Genomic DNA, 15861 nt, shown 5'->3' on the forward strand with positions numbered 1-15861 from the left:
AATCAGACTACCTGTTCAAAATATAATATTTTAGAACTTCAAAGGAAAAATTTGAGGATAATTCCTGTGAGGTTAAAATAAGATTTAAAATCTTTTGCAAATGACCTATAGTGTGAACTTTTTCAGGAAAAAAATGAATCTACCTCTTTGATCGTCATAAGAGCTTTCCGGAATTGCTCTTAATCGGTAAATTTTGTATCAAATCTTTAGAAAGGCAACGTGTATACATGAATAAGTACAACGACGGCACTTTGTTTGTACAGTAAGTATATTGTTTGTACATAATACTCGGACTTAACCTTTTCGTTCGATAGACTCTTGCTATGGGAGCATCCATTTGGTTTTGGGGAATGAATAATAAATACGCAACCACGTCCGATCGAAATGTGGACGTTTAATGCACGTTTGGAAGCTCTACGTACTTTACATTGTATAAAAACCCTTTGCTTTCTCTTTAGGGGTCCGTCGCTGACCCATGGCAGGATATAATTCTGCCCTTGTCAAACATTTTATCATTTTCGATTGACAGTTTAATTTCTCGTCCTTCCTTCCAGTTGACCTACTTTGCAGAGCCTAAAATATTAATTCATTGTATGATTTTGTTCTCGTTCTTGAAGTTCAATAAATATTTGCAAATGGACATAAAGAAAACAACGATAAAATCACTATTTTGAAAAAAAAATATTTCAATGTTGCATACGAAAAACTAGATCCCCTATGCGTTATGAAACCTAAAAAAAAATCAGTAATTATCATTTGAGAAATTACAAAAAGGTATGTCAATGATCAAAACACAGCAAATAGATGGGGGATAGGCCCGGGACAAACATTCCACCAGCAGTGTTATTGAACCAAACTATTATGATAGTCAAATCTAAGTGAACCATATTAAATTGAATGTGCTGCTTTCAACGGTATTCACCATAACGTAAATGTGTTCTTGATCGCAATTACTATTTCGCAATTATGACGCAAACGTAGTTCTACATTGGGAAGTTTTCCAAATGGTGTTTCTCACATTAGATAAAAGGTGATAGGACATAATACAAGAACTTTAGTTGTCATATACTTTAAAGCAGCAACAAGATGAGGATCAGTATTGTATTTATCTCTTTTTGTATTGTTCTTTGCAAGGTAAGACGATTTCACAAGCCCAACAATGAAACACTTGCATATATTTCGATAGACAAAACTTATTTTATTTGTGACATTAGGTTGGAAGTTATTCTCTTTCAAAAATCAAACATGTAAATTATCGTCATGTTACTATATTTCTTCCAGGACATTGCTTTAATGAGACCAAAAACGGAGGACGTGATGATGTAAAACAGTTTAACTACACCCTTAGTAATTGTTTGTGAAATCTTTGGAATAAAGGTGTAAGATCGTGGGAGGAATGAACTTTATTAGACGTGTGTGAGATAAGATAATGTCCAGAACGTTGACACGATTAATATGGCTTTCCACAAACAAAAAGAATATATATATAGGGACATAAAAAGTTATTTGCAGATCTATTTTGAATAGTCAGATATAACAAATAATTATCCAGTTCTTCGGAACCTGTTTACTCGAGAATTAATTCCTTTAAAAGAGTACTCATTTTTGCAATGAGTCTTGACATCCTTAAGGTCACCTTAAAATCTACTAGTTTATGAGATTTTGCAAACGTGGGATGGCAAACTTTATGACAGACATTGCTAGGTCAGTGCTTTATAATATAAATCCAAACATATATTTGGTAAAAAAAATAACATCAGTAATATGTAAATGTTTTATAGAATGATTCGACATTTATGGAAGGTGTGGACATGTGGACAAGTTATCATTATTTTGCTTAATTGCGATTATAAACGAAAGAAAATTCTCAACAAAATGAAAATCCTGTGCATTTGAAAGCTCAGTAGGGTACTAGCAAGAAAAAGACCATGGAGAAAAAAATCAACTCACTCACTAAATGAAAATAACACTTTATTACTTAGTTGTGTCCGAAGCGCTTTTCTAGGTTTACTTCCACCAGAAACGCCCAAAGCCAAAAAACTGAAATCAAAGAACGCTTAAGAACTTGAAAACATGACTAACTATATGACCAAAAAAGGATCTTAATAGAATAACCGAATCCATTGAAGTTCAACTTTGCCAGAGGGAGTAGGAATTTTAGTTTCTTATCGATTTCTATATTTATGAAAGGAGAATAAACAAAAAGTGTGTTATTAATAGTGTTAAATGTAGTATAGAAGCACTTACCCTGAGCTGATATCACCCTCGGGGAATAACAATCAACCATTGGAGATATCGACCCAGTGTAAGTAAATGAAAATAACACTTCATTGATTAGAAGCGCCTGCTATAAATTCTGGAGCAACTTACGTTGATTTTAAATACCGCGGTAAAAAAGACTGACACATGCAGTTATCGCATTATGTAATCTGTCAATGCAATTTTACTATAAATGCAAAATTAAGAGAGATTCACATTTTCGGTCTATTTGCTATTGATAAAAATGGACTGTCTTATCAATACTGACCTACTTTATGAAATACTTGTTGATCGAATTCTGAAGATAAAAAGATTATAACATAAATGCTACAAATGAAATATGTTTTTTTTACTTTTGAAATAATTTCATCAATGTGTTGAAGATAACTTATATTAAGGAGGCATATTAATAAAAGTAAGTGCTTCTCACCAGTATAACATTTTAATATAATAAAATTTAAAAGCTGTTCCGACCATTTAAGCAATGGAATATTGCCTGTCAGTTTTTATTTGTTCGATTCATTTTACATAGACTTGTTTTCATGAGCCACAACTCTGAATCTGCAAAATGACTTTTAGACATATGTTGTGACGAAATGCATTTCCTAGATTTGTATTTTTGAGTTCTGTTTTAGGAGTTTTGCTATAATCTAAAAGAAATAAGAATTCATATCTTGTATTTGATTTGTTTTATGTTATGTCGCGCATGCAAATTAAACTCCGTGAATCTTTAGGTGAATGACAATTAACCATGGTAACACTCAATTCTGTAAAACGGTTCTCAACTAAAGTTTCTACATAAATAATGTATTTGTCTGAAACGTACAAAAATCTTTAAACAGCAATTTTGCCAACATTATAAATTCTTAGTTGAACCTGGACAAGGAATCAGGGATATGCATAATGGATACATTCCTTATTACTTAAAAAAAATTCCGAAATTCTATGACATACGATTTAGATAGAACAATATCCCTATTGACAAGCCAGTACCCAAGTACCGTCAGTCTGGCTACTGGGCTGGTGAAATCATCAGGGACTTACACTCTACCAGCAGAGGTATCGACCCGTCAGTCTGACTACCGGGCTAGTGAAACCATCGAGGACTTATAGTCCACCAGCAGAGGTATCGACCCGTCAGTCTCATTACTGGGCTGGTGAAACCATCGAGGACTTACACTCGACCAGCAGAGGTATCGACCCGTCAGTCTGATTACTGGGCTGGTGAAACCATCGAGGACTTACACTCCACCAGCAGAGGTATCGACCCGTCAGTCTGACTACCGGGCTAGTGAAACCATCGAGGACTTATAGTCCACCAGCAGAGGTATCGACCCGTCAGTCTGATTACTGGGCTGGTGAAACCATCGAGGACTTACACTCGACCACAGAGGTATCGACCCGTCAGTCTGATTACTGGGCTGGTGAAACCATCGAGGACTTACACTCCACCAGCAGAGGTATCGGCCCGTCAGTCTGATTACTGGGCTGGTGAAACCATCGAGGACTTATAGTACACCAGCAGAGGTATCGACCCGTCAGTCTGACTACCGGGCTAGTGAAACCATCGAGGATTTATAGTCCACCAGCAGAGGTATCGACCCGTCAGTCTGACTACCGGGCTAGTGAAACCATCGAGGACATAGTCCACCAGCAGAGGTATCGACCCGTCAGTCTGATTACTGGGCTGGTGAAACCATCGAGGACTTACACTCGACCAGCAGAGGTATCGACCCGTCAGTCTGATTACTGGGCTGGTGAAAACATCGAGGACTTACACTCCACCAGCAGAGGTATCGACCCGTCAGTCTGACTACCGGGCTAGTAAAACCATCGAGGACTTATAAAGTCCACAAGCAGAGGTATCGACCCGTCAGTCTGACTACCGGGCTAGTAAAACCATCGAGGACTTATAGTCCACCAGCAGAGGTATCGACCCGTCAGTCTGACTACCGGGCTGGTGAAACCATCGAGGACTTACACTCCACCAGCAGAGGTATCGACCCGTCAGTCTGACTACCGGGCTAGTAAAACCATCGAGGACTTATAGTCCACCAGCAGAGGTATCGACCCGTCAGTCTGACTACCGGACTGGTGAAACCATCGAGGACTTAAAGTCCACCAGCAGAGGTATCGATCCGTCAGTCTGATTACTGGGCTAGTGAAACCATCGAGGACTTATAGTCCACCAGCAGAGGTATCGACCCGTCAGTCTGACTACCGGGCTAGTGAAACCATCGAGGACTTATAGTCCACCAGCAGAGGTATCGACCCGATGGTAGTAATAACATTAATGGTACCAATTTCATTGCACCAGATGCGCATTTTGACAATTAATGTCTCTTCAGAGTTGCTCGGAAATATGTTTCAAATTGAGTTGAAAAATCAAGACATCAATTTGCTAATAACAGGTTGGTCATTGTATACGGGGTTCTGGACGTTGTTTAGTGGACAGCGTTTTTTTCTGTTTTTTTTTAACTGATTTGATATCTATTTCAATTACTAGCTTGTTACAATATCCTTCAAGAGTCCAAGCTCCTCCTCATGTTCCCTTTTTACATTCCACTAATTACTCAGGGCAGTAATTAGTTGTAAAATATCACTCATAATGATTGTTCAAATGTTTCTAATGGTTACTATATATCTTTATTCTCAAACAGCCAAAACATAACATCGGTACAGAGATACTTAAATATTATTTTGAATTGTCACACTTACTCTTCTATTGAATTCATTAATAAAAATTGAAAAAAACATTGAAATTTTTTGTCTTTTGATCAGATATGTAATACGCTTTGTAAATTGAAAAACTAACAATTGTTAAAAAGTAGTTAAAGCCAAAATATTCTTCGTCAGAAATTCTATATCCAAACACTAAATGTTTTAATTTTATCTTAAAAGTTATTTTACTCCTCTTTAAAACTTCATTTATTTTATTCCAAAAGTTTTCTAAATACGGACACAGTATAAAGAAGTGGTCGTAATATTCTTCTTGTGTACAAAAGTAACAAAAACTATTGTTTGCAATTTTCAACCTGAATAAAAGTTTCTTTGTAGGTAGAATATGTTGTAGTAATTTTCATCTAAACGTTTTAAGTTTATTTTCTTTTAAATATTTGAATACAAATTCATATAAATTGTTTTGATATAACACGTCATCTTTATTAAGTATACGCAGCCATTTTTTTGGTCCAATAGCTGGTTAAAAAATTTTATTTATCAGAGACTTAGTGCTTTTATAGAATTTTCCGACTTTAAGATGGCTGCCCAGTCTTTTGGTATTGATTTCTTTACTAAATTAATTCCAGCTATCCAGTTTGATTTATTTTTTAGTTTATTCAAAATAACATCTTGTGAAACGCAGCCTTTTCATCTATGATATCATTTACATAAATAAGATCGCTTTTAATCCAATATTTTAAAACTATAGCTTTATTTTCAAATTTAATTAATTTATTGATCCATAATATTTGTTTTCTTATATCTGTAAATGTTTCAGGCTTTTTCGTTTGACCCCACCAGTTATTTTCCAACATTTAAGGATAGTTTTATAAATAGCTGGGATTCTTTCAAGGCTTTCTTCTGGATTATCCCCACTGATTGTTTGAAACACTAGCCAGTTTGACCCAAAATTTATAAAAATAGTGCTGAGGTATAATTTTCGAATCCTTCACAATCATTTACTAGTCTTTTAACCCACATAGCTTTTAAAGCAATGAAACAACTTCTTATATCTATCATATATAATCCCCTCTTTTCATATGGATCAATGATCAAATGTCTTTTAACTTTATCTGATTTATTATCCCAACGAATTTAAAACAACTTTTTTCTATTTCTTTCAAATATTTCTCAGGACCTATACAAGTAGTTCCTATAAAGTGAATATAGGCACAATTAATGTTTTAATTATCAATTTTTCCCCAAAAATAGTAAGATTTCTGTTCTGCCAAGAACAAAATAATTTATTCATCTTTTCAATTTTATTTTCCCAATTCAGTTTTTCTCATTCCTCTCTACATTGCCCAAAATATATGCCAAGAGTTTTAGCTAGTCCATCGCTCCTGTTGATTCCCCTTATTTTGTCTTTACATGATTTTAGCTTTCCTACCCATAACCCCTTTGTCTTATTTCTGTTTTATTTCAATCCAGAAAAAGAACCAAAGATTTCAATTCCATTTCATTCATGGCTAATTGAACGTCGTATTTGGAACAACAAAATAAAATAGTATCATCTGCTAGTTGCGAAATTTTTATACTACGATTGTTGCCATTCAGTTTGATATTGATACCTTTAAAATCGGTATTTCTTCCTAGTCATGACGCCATGATTTCAACAGAGAAAACAAATAGTAAGGCAGATAAAGGACATCCTTGTCGTATACCCCTGGTGTTTTTAAAGACATCAGATATCCAACCATTGTTCATAACACATGTTTGAATATCGCTATACAAAATTTTTACCCATCTTATAACAGAATCATTAAATCCAAGATGTTTTAAAACTGAAAACATAAAATACCATTCTAAAGAGTCAAACGCTTTAGAAAAATCAACAAAGACTATTGCCCCTTCAATTTTGTATAAATCAGTGAAATTAATATCAATATCTTGTATCTGATCTGTCTAAGATTAAAACCAATAAATCTATTGTTTACATATCCAGTCTGATCTTCTTTAATAAGCTTTGGTCGGATCTTTTTCAATCGTTGTGCTAGAGCGTACGAAAGAAGTTTCATGCCAATATTCAAAAGAGAAATAGGGCGATAATTATTTAGTGATAAGGGATCACCCTTCTTAAATTAAAGTGTTAATACACTTCTACGCTGTGAATATGTAAGTGTCTGATCTTTATATCCAATATTAAGAATGTTTACTACTTTGTACTTTAATTTATCAATAAAATTCAAAAAAAAAAACGTCAGATGTGTAATCACATATGCCGAGGTTAAATATAATAACCAAAGCGATTTTTTAAAAATATTTTGGACTTGCACAAGGTCAAGTTTTTTATCAGACTTATCATGCGACCTTAAACTAAATCCCTAAATCCGTTGGATGTGTACTGGTTGATATTAGAGTCCGGGAAAAAAATCTTTACTTATTAGTTGAATTGGCTTTGAACTAGCTCTTAGTATCTGCGGGTACTCTTAGATTGTTTTTTTGTTTGTTGTGTTTTTTGTTCTTCGTTTCAATCTGATTTTAGTCAATCCCTTTTCAAATGAATTCTACAGTATATGACAAATGTGTTAAACATGGTTAGTCTGGATCCCTTTAACAACTCGAATGTTAACTTGAATATATTTATATCGTTTCTTGGAAGGTTTATTCGAAGAAGGGAATATTAAGTAATAAAAAACAAAAAAAGTCTATATGTTTTCTCCAAATTTATTTTGCGTCTGGAAGGACGCCGTATCGTTCCAACTTTTTGGACTAGGTCTACAAGACTAAAATTGTTAACACGAACAAACTGTCTATATGTGAACCAAGTCTTATATAGAATGAATTTTAACGAGAGTCCCACCTGTCAAATGTGTTCCAGAAGATTTGACGAGTCCATTGAACACTTCCTACTCGAGTGTTCTGAATATTACGAAATGAATATTTTACTGATACCATTGAATACTAGTACATAAGTTATACCTTTCCTGGCCTCCGCCTCACAGAGTTATTGTCTTGCAATAAAATACACATACTACTAAGTGATTATTTTTTTCAATTTGATTCCCGAATTAGTGAAAATATGAACAGTTTTTGTAAAATGATGTTGAATTAAATGTACTCTCACATATCAATCAAGGATTAACGTTGGTGCGATCAACTTTTTATTTTGATTTGGTTTTCATGGTTTCTTTTTAACGTTGATTCATGCCAAACATATACTGACTGTTACTATGGATGTTGTGTACCAGGTACCTTTGGTCATCGATATCAACACCTTTCTGTGTCTCTCAATTACAAGAATATTTAAAAGAGGATTTTTTTTTACATTTACCAGTAACAATCCTGTAATTTTATGTTATCTAGTAAATGATCTGTTATACAAATAATTATCGTTGGTACAATTGACATTTTATTTTGATTTGGTTTTAGGGTTTCTTGTTTGATTCCTGCACAACAGATGCTGACTGTAAAAATGGATGTTGTGTATCAGCTACTTTTGGTCATCACTGTAATCATCATTTTTTAGCTCTCCATGCGGCGTGTCATCTTAGTAACAAAGAATACTCAACATGTGGTTGTGGACAAGGTATACACACGTTGTCGGTTGTTTCATAATTTGCACGCTTATATGTATATATCTTGTGTGTGGGAATCGTAGATGTCCATTTCTTGTTTTAGGTCATAAAAAATCTTGTTACTTGTTAAAGAACCGCACTGATTCCAAAAACAAATACACCCAAAGATGATTTAATCAAAATGCTGGACTTTTCGATCGATAAGATATTTGTTGAGTTCGGGGATTGATATTTCAAAAGAAATTTTGTATTTCAATTGGTACTACTTGTGCACCCTTTCTGGACAACTTGTTGTTGTACTCATATGAATCAGAATTCAAACAAATCTCCTCAAAGACAAAAAGAAAAAATCAAGAAAATTTCTTAAAGGTCACTTTCAGATATATTGGTGATTCCCTCTCACTTAATAACCCACATTTCAGTGAATGCTTACATTTCATATATCCAAGTGAACTTGAGATAAAGGATACTGCCAACACTAGAACGTCTGCTACATATATTGATCTTTTCCTCGATAGATATTTGTCAAATTGTCAACTTCCTATTTTTTTAACAGTAACATACCCTCTGACCCATGGTATTTCGTTTACATATTTCAATAGATTTTTTTCGCTCGTGAATGTTCACGCTATACGGATTTCATTAGCAGGGGTGTTCCCCTTTCCCTAAAACTGCTCCAAAAGAGCGTTGATCTCATGCGATTCCCTCAATTAATGTGTGTTACCTTGATTTGTCTTCTGAATCGATTTATAAGAGTTAAACATCGATAAACTACTGCCTTATTTTGACCCCATTTTCAGGAATGACTGACTGAAAATGGAAATGTGATGGTGTGAAACCAATACATTCTCGGGTTGAACTTTTAGGTTAAGAATGCCCACGCGTAACGTACCAGTTGAGATATATTAACGCCAAATACTGGGGTGGAGAATACCGTACTACTCAGAAATAAGAAGTTGACAATCGGAAAACTGAAATCAAAATATTTGTCATAGATTGCAGGGGTCTTTTAGTGAAAAATATCCAGACGCGAAGCATACCTTTAGTTTCTGCAGTATATTAAAGATATATGAGATGCAAGCACTTGCTGGAATGTGTGTTATTGAGTGACAGGATATCAATATATCTGAATGCGATACTACCGAATTTGGCAAGATGATTTTTGTTTTTGACTTTTGAGAAGGTTTTGTATGATTTCGGCTTCATATGAACACAAAGCTTAATAGTCCAGTAGAGTTGGACATTTAGTACTCATTGGAATACCGACTAACTATTGAACCATCGATCCATCGAACACGACATATATGATCTCGATAAGAATATACGACTTTTTATATGATATTGGCTTCGGTGTATTTGTTGTTGGAATCAGTGTGGTTCTTCACTTAGTATTTTTTTTTTGTGAGCTTAAATAAAACTTACGAATCCTATTTTTTAAAAGAACAAGCCAATATTTAACGTGAAAATGTATCCACCTTTCAATTGAGCATCAAATGTTTAGAGTTGTTGAAGCATTTAAATTATTGGGTTTAAAAATTAAGATTAGATGCTTAAAACAGATATAAGAAGATGTGGTATGAGTGCCAATGAGACAGCTCTCCATCCAAGTCACAATTTGTAAAAATAAACCATTATAGGTCAAAGTACGGCCTTCAACACGGAGCCTTGGCTCACACCGAACAGCAGGCTATAAAGGGCCCAAAAAATGACTAGTGTAAAACCATTCAAACAGGAAAACCAACGGTCTAGTCTATATAAAAAACGAGAAACGAGAAACACTTATGAACCACATCAACAAACGATAACCACTGAACATCGGGGTCATGACTTAGGACAGGTGCAAACAAATGTAGCGGGTTTAAACGTTTTAATAGGCACCAACCTTCATTCTACCTGAAACAATAGTGCAAAATTATAAGTTTTATGAATCAACAGCTGATCGATACCACTGAATATACATAAACACAATATTTTTGAAGGCCATCTTTACTGATGTAAGAATGGTATTGAGAATCGTAGAAATATTGATTGATTGTTGTCAGCTAAACGTTCAGAGGCAAACATTTCATGCATATTTAGGACGAATACAAATGATCAATGAATTTAACCCGTAGGTTAATTAGGTAGGCTCTGCAAAGTGGATCAACCTTGATAAAGAGCGAGAAATTAGGACGGCATGGAAAAATGAGGGCATGTTGATGAACATAAATTTTGCCTAGCAAAGGGCCACATACGAACTCGTCAATGATTTGTTGCAAGGGTTCTTTAGCGTGCAGAGAGCATGGCCCGTTCATTACATTATGCATCAGATATTCATACCGGATGTGGCTGTGCATTTATATATCCCCACAGACGAACGGGTGCTCCTTGCAGAGGAGTCATCCCCATAGACAAAAACAATTGCGACCATATCTATATTTTGTTGTACCCTCGGGGTTCAGAACATAGACATTGATAATTTTATTTCTATCTTGATGTTTTTATTCTCTAGGGGATGTGAAGTCCCAAAATAAGAACCTTGTTAATGTCTGTCAAATTATATATAGGTTTGGGGTGTGTGGTGTATTTTTATGGCAAATATTTTGTAGACATTTTGAATTCATTTACAACCTATCAAGAACCGGAATCTTTTCGAGCCAATCATATTGTATAAACTCCCTTCTATTGTTGAAGACCGGATATTGACCTCTAGATTTCTTTGGGTTTTTTTCGCGTCGTTTGGTTGTTGTCTTGTTGATGTTTCACCACTTCTCCCTTTCTTCGATATAAATATACAAAGCTGTACTATATAAGCAATTATTCAATTTATAGACAGAGTCTATATAATCCTGACATTGTTCAAACTGATATTTCATTAGATGCTACTTACATTTTATATTTTCCTGATATTATTTTCTTTCTATATATTTGAAAACTTTTTCCGGTCCTTTTTGTTTTTCTTTTAAACAAAATGTGAAATGATCTTTGTTTTCGAAATACAGTGTTTGAAATAAGTTAAGACATTCGATATTGCTATATCAAAGCCTCAAAGACGGCCACACGCAATTTGCACTTTCGGGAGACGATTATCAGTGAGTCTATGCCATATTACATCTTATGAAGAGTATAAGTTTCGAAAATGTTAGGACTAAAAATACACATTATAGAGTATATGTTTTAAATTTTTGTATTCTCTTGAAGGTTTAGTTTGCAAAGATCATATCGAGGGGTCTCAAATTGCTGTTGAAACCCGGCCAGGTTATGGATATTGTGAGACTGGAAACAAAACAATTTCCTCAGGAGGGGCTATAGCAACAGAAGGATGAGCATAACGTGCATTAAACTTATAAATTTCAAAGTAATGTTGTTTAAGTTTTGAATATTACCCTAAAGACGTTTCCGGTTTTATCCGTGAAAGCATCTTTTAAAATATGTATCTCTCTGTAAATTCTTATTTTCTATATTATTATATAGGACGCTAGACACAGTAAAGGTGGTGTTGCTACAATGTCACAGAAGCAGTGGTTCGAATCCCGCTGAGGGAAGAACAAACATTTTGCTAACGCAAATTTGCAATTCTAACATTGTGGGGCTAAATTTGAGACGAATTATATATATTTATTATGGTGTTAGCCCTGTATAACCACGGGTTATCCGATGGAGAATGTCCGTCATAGAGTTGTCACATGTTAAGAAGTATATATAGTAAAATGACAATTTGACGTGGGGCATGGTAAGTAACATTATCATCCTTTACGAAAGACAAAACATAACTGGTCTGAAAGGTACATCATCTCTACTTGCCACTATACACCATCATGTACTGTATTACATCCCTAGATACAACCGACGAGGAAAGACATTACTCGACTAACGAAAGCTATATTTCCATAGCCTAGTTGGTTGAGTGGTCTAGGGCGCTAGACACAGTGCAGGCGGTGTTGCCATGATGTTACAGAACCAAGGATTCGAATCCCGATGAGGGAAGACCAAACAAAAATTTGCTAACGCAAATATGCAGATCTATCATTGTTGGGCTAAATTTGAGACGAATTATATAAATATATATATATTATAAGCGAATATATAATGACAAACAGGGGTCACTTATGTCGTGGTCGTTCTGCTTCACACTTTGTTAATCGTAACACTACAAACCAGTAAAAGTCTGAAATGGCCTATATCTGTACTTGACTGTACTGATTTTTACTCGACCAGTCTGAATTGGTCTGAATTTTACTCGACATTACTCGACCCCAGTCTTAACCATATTCGACTGTACTGATTTGTACTTGACCTTTATCTTTGCCATTGAAAATAGTCTGAACTATTACTCGACCAGTCTGAAACAGTCTTAACCCATTCTCGACCTGTACTCGACCTATTTTTTCCAGTCTAAACCATACTCGACCAAAGGTCTGAACAATACTCGACCAGTCTGAACCATACTTGACCAAATAACCTCTACTTTTTCTAAATTTTAACTGTTGAAATAAATTTCTTTTTAACTGACATGACAACAGCCACAATAAAATAAAGATATATTATAAAACAGATTTTTACATTCTTACATGATTCTCAGATTTATCGAATAGAGATAGTTAAATCAAATTATCTTATATAATAATTTAATTATATTAATTTTAAAGTTTTAGAGTTTTGTTAAAAGAAGATTTTCTTTTACCTAAAAACCACACCTATACTGAGGGTAATTAAACCTTATTAAGGTGCTTCTTGTCTGGCATGTGTTTTTTTTTTAAATTAATTTTCCTAAATTCCCAAATAAAAACTACATAGGTTTCATGGTTACATACAAAAAATGTACAATAGTTATATAATTATCTTTTTAACGAGGTAACAACAGCCAACAAAATCACTGAAATTGTTTAACCTTATTTTAGAAATATATCTAGTATTATAATTTGGGATATATTATATACAATATATATCAAAAAGGGATAAAAATTAAAGAAATTAATAAAATTGTTCTTCTGATTAGTAGTGAAGTATAAAGTAATACCTCCTGCTTGGGGCAAAATCATGAAAAAGATCACACCTGGTCAGAGAGTATTAAATTCTAAATAACATTCATTCAAAATTGCAACATCCTGTGAAACTTAAATCGCAAGGCCTTTTGAATTCACTAGATAAGTAATACACGAGTTTAAGAAAAATAGGGCTTTCTTTTTACCTGTAAAACACATATGTACTGAGGTAATTAAACCTTATTAAAGTGCTTCTTGTATGCCATGTCTTTAATTTTGACAAAACTTATTTAAATTTAATTGAAATAAATTTTTACTGTAACTTTGGAACACATTTCCTTTTTCAAAAGTTTATCACAGGATTACTATAGAAGTTCTATTATCATGATTATATTAAATTCTTGGTTTAACAAAACAAAGGTGTCATTTTTCAAATTTATTAAGTTGCTTTATATGCTATTTTATAGATATTTTAATAAAAAAAATGTTCACTGCATTATTAACTAAACTCAACTGACACCACAAATCTATATGAGGCTTAAGTTAATGGTGAAAATTGTCCAGTAACCATAAAATATATCTGAAACATTCAAAAAATTTTGAATAACATTGAAAATATTAGTCACAATTCAGTTTTGAGATTATTTGATCAGCTTGTTTTATTTTAATTTTAAAGGTGATATATATGTAAGTATATAAGTGTTGATGAATATGGTGATGAAGCTATATTATGTTTATTGTGAAATTTTGGTTTCAATGCTATATTGAATACATTTTTAATTTCAAATTGTTGTTCAAATTTCTAGCCAGGGGAAATAGCTGTTGTTAAAAACAGTTCCTAAATTGATGAAATACAATAGATAGATACAAAAAATAGGTCTAGGTTGGTTAAGACTTGGTCGAGAATGGTTCAGACTAGGTCGAGTATGGTTCAGACTAGGTCGAGTATGGTTCAGACTAGGTCGAGCATGGTTCAGACGTGTATAAAATGGTTAAGTACTGGTCGAGTAAGGGTCGAGTACAAGTTCAGACTGTTAAGTATGGTTCAGACTACAGTCGAGTATTATCAAGTATATTTCAGACCAATTCAGACTGGTCGAGTAAAAATCAGTACAGTCGAGTACAGATATAGGCCATTTCAGACTCTTACTGGTTTGTAGTGTAAGAATTTGAAAAATTCTTGGCAGAATTCTACTGTGCTTGCTTATAATCTTCTAATACACACGAATTTGTGTACCTGTCTTTTAATTTTCACCCGAGTGATTTTGTTAGTGTACTGTACCAAAACTCGATCTTTTCTGCGTGTATAATTTTGTTAAATCCCATCGCCTTGAAAACGACTTTTCCCGCCACATTTGGACTGATTCTTCTACTTGACGTGAAGTTTTGAACCTGCTATGTTTTTGTTTATTTGACTAAATTTTGAAGTTTCCCCATATCAAAACATGGTCATCACCATTTCTGCTTCGGTGACATCCGGCGTCCTTACAAGATTATCACATTATTTTAAGTTACGAAAACACAATTATCGCACGTTCAAATCGTAGTCGTTATAATACTTATATGCATGCTTAGTGTCTAGTTTAAAGGATGATTAAAAAACACAATGCCTTTGGAACATGTGAACATATGACATGAACGCTTAAACATGAATATCCTATTCTATTTCTTATGAGGGACATCGGTGGCCGAGTGGTCTAAGTAGTCGAGCTCTTTTTTTTCTGTCAACACCCAGGTTGTGAGTTCGAATCCCGCAAGTTTTCCTACCGAAGTTCGGTAGTCCTCTTCGGGCACTCCGGCTTCATCCGCCAATAAAAAAATGACCGCCCCGAAAAAATGGCGCAATAGTGCTGAAAAAGGGGTTAAACACCAATCAATCAATCAATATATTTATTATGAAAAAATGTGTACTTAAAGTGAGACCAAACATTACAATAAGTGAACAAATCAACCGGAAGAGCTGTAGGTATATGAACAGCCTTCGTTTGAATGGTACTGCAAGTATATTAACAACCTCCATTTGAATAGTATTGTAGTTTCTTGTTGGGAAAATATGCGAATGCGCTATTCGAAGTGTATAATATAATTTGAACGGCAGAGATTTTCAATAGAAGTAATCAAGTTCAAACTGTACCGACTCATTACGGTTTAAGAAATTGAGAGGATTTACCCGAGCATATGAAATAATACAGTTATGAGTCATTTAAGGCATACCGTAGCAAGGAGCATAATTACACTCATTGATCTTAATTGAACTAAAGCTACTGAAACGTCTTAACCAAGATTATAAAGATATGGTGCATGCTATTAAAACATCAACACTCTGAAAGATTTCTTTCTCTACAAACTACGTCAAATCAGCATTTAATGTAGCATAGCCACAGAAATGATATTAGCCG

At 34.1% G+C, this 15861-nt stretch overlaps 1 long non-coding RNA gene across 1 annotated transcript; it reads left to right on the forward strand.

Annotated features, from left to right (window-relative positions):
* Positions 1-1041: 1041 nt before the first annotated feature.
* On the forward strand, positions 1042-11839 carry LOC127734347 (uncharacterized). Its single transcript, XR_007997517.1, has 3 exons — positions 1042-1134; positions 8353-8509; positions 11679-11839. It is a non-coding gene; the product is annotated as an uncharacterized LOC127734347 (long non-coding RNA).
* Positions 11840-15861: the final 4022 nt, after the last annotated feature.

The sequence above is a fragment of the Mytilus californianus genome, unplaced genomic scaffold (assembly GCF_021869535.1).
Source record: "Mytilus californianus isolate M0D057914Y unplaced genomic scaffold, xbMytCali1.0.p SCAF_3, whole genome shotgun sequence".
NCBI classification, from domain to species: Eukaryota; Metazoa; Mollusca; class Bivalvia; order Mytilida; family Mytilidae; genus Mytilus; species Mytilus californianus.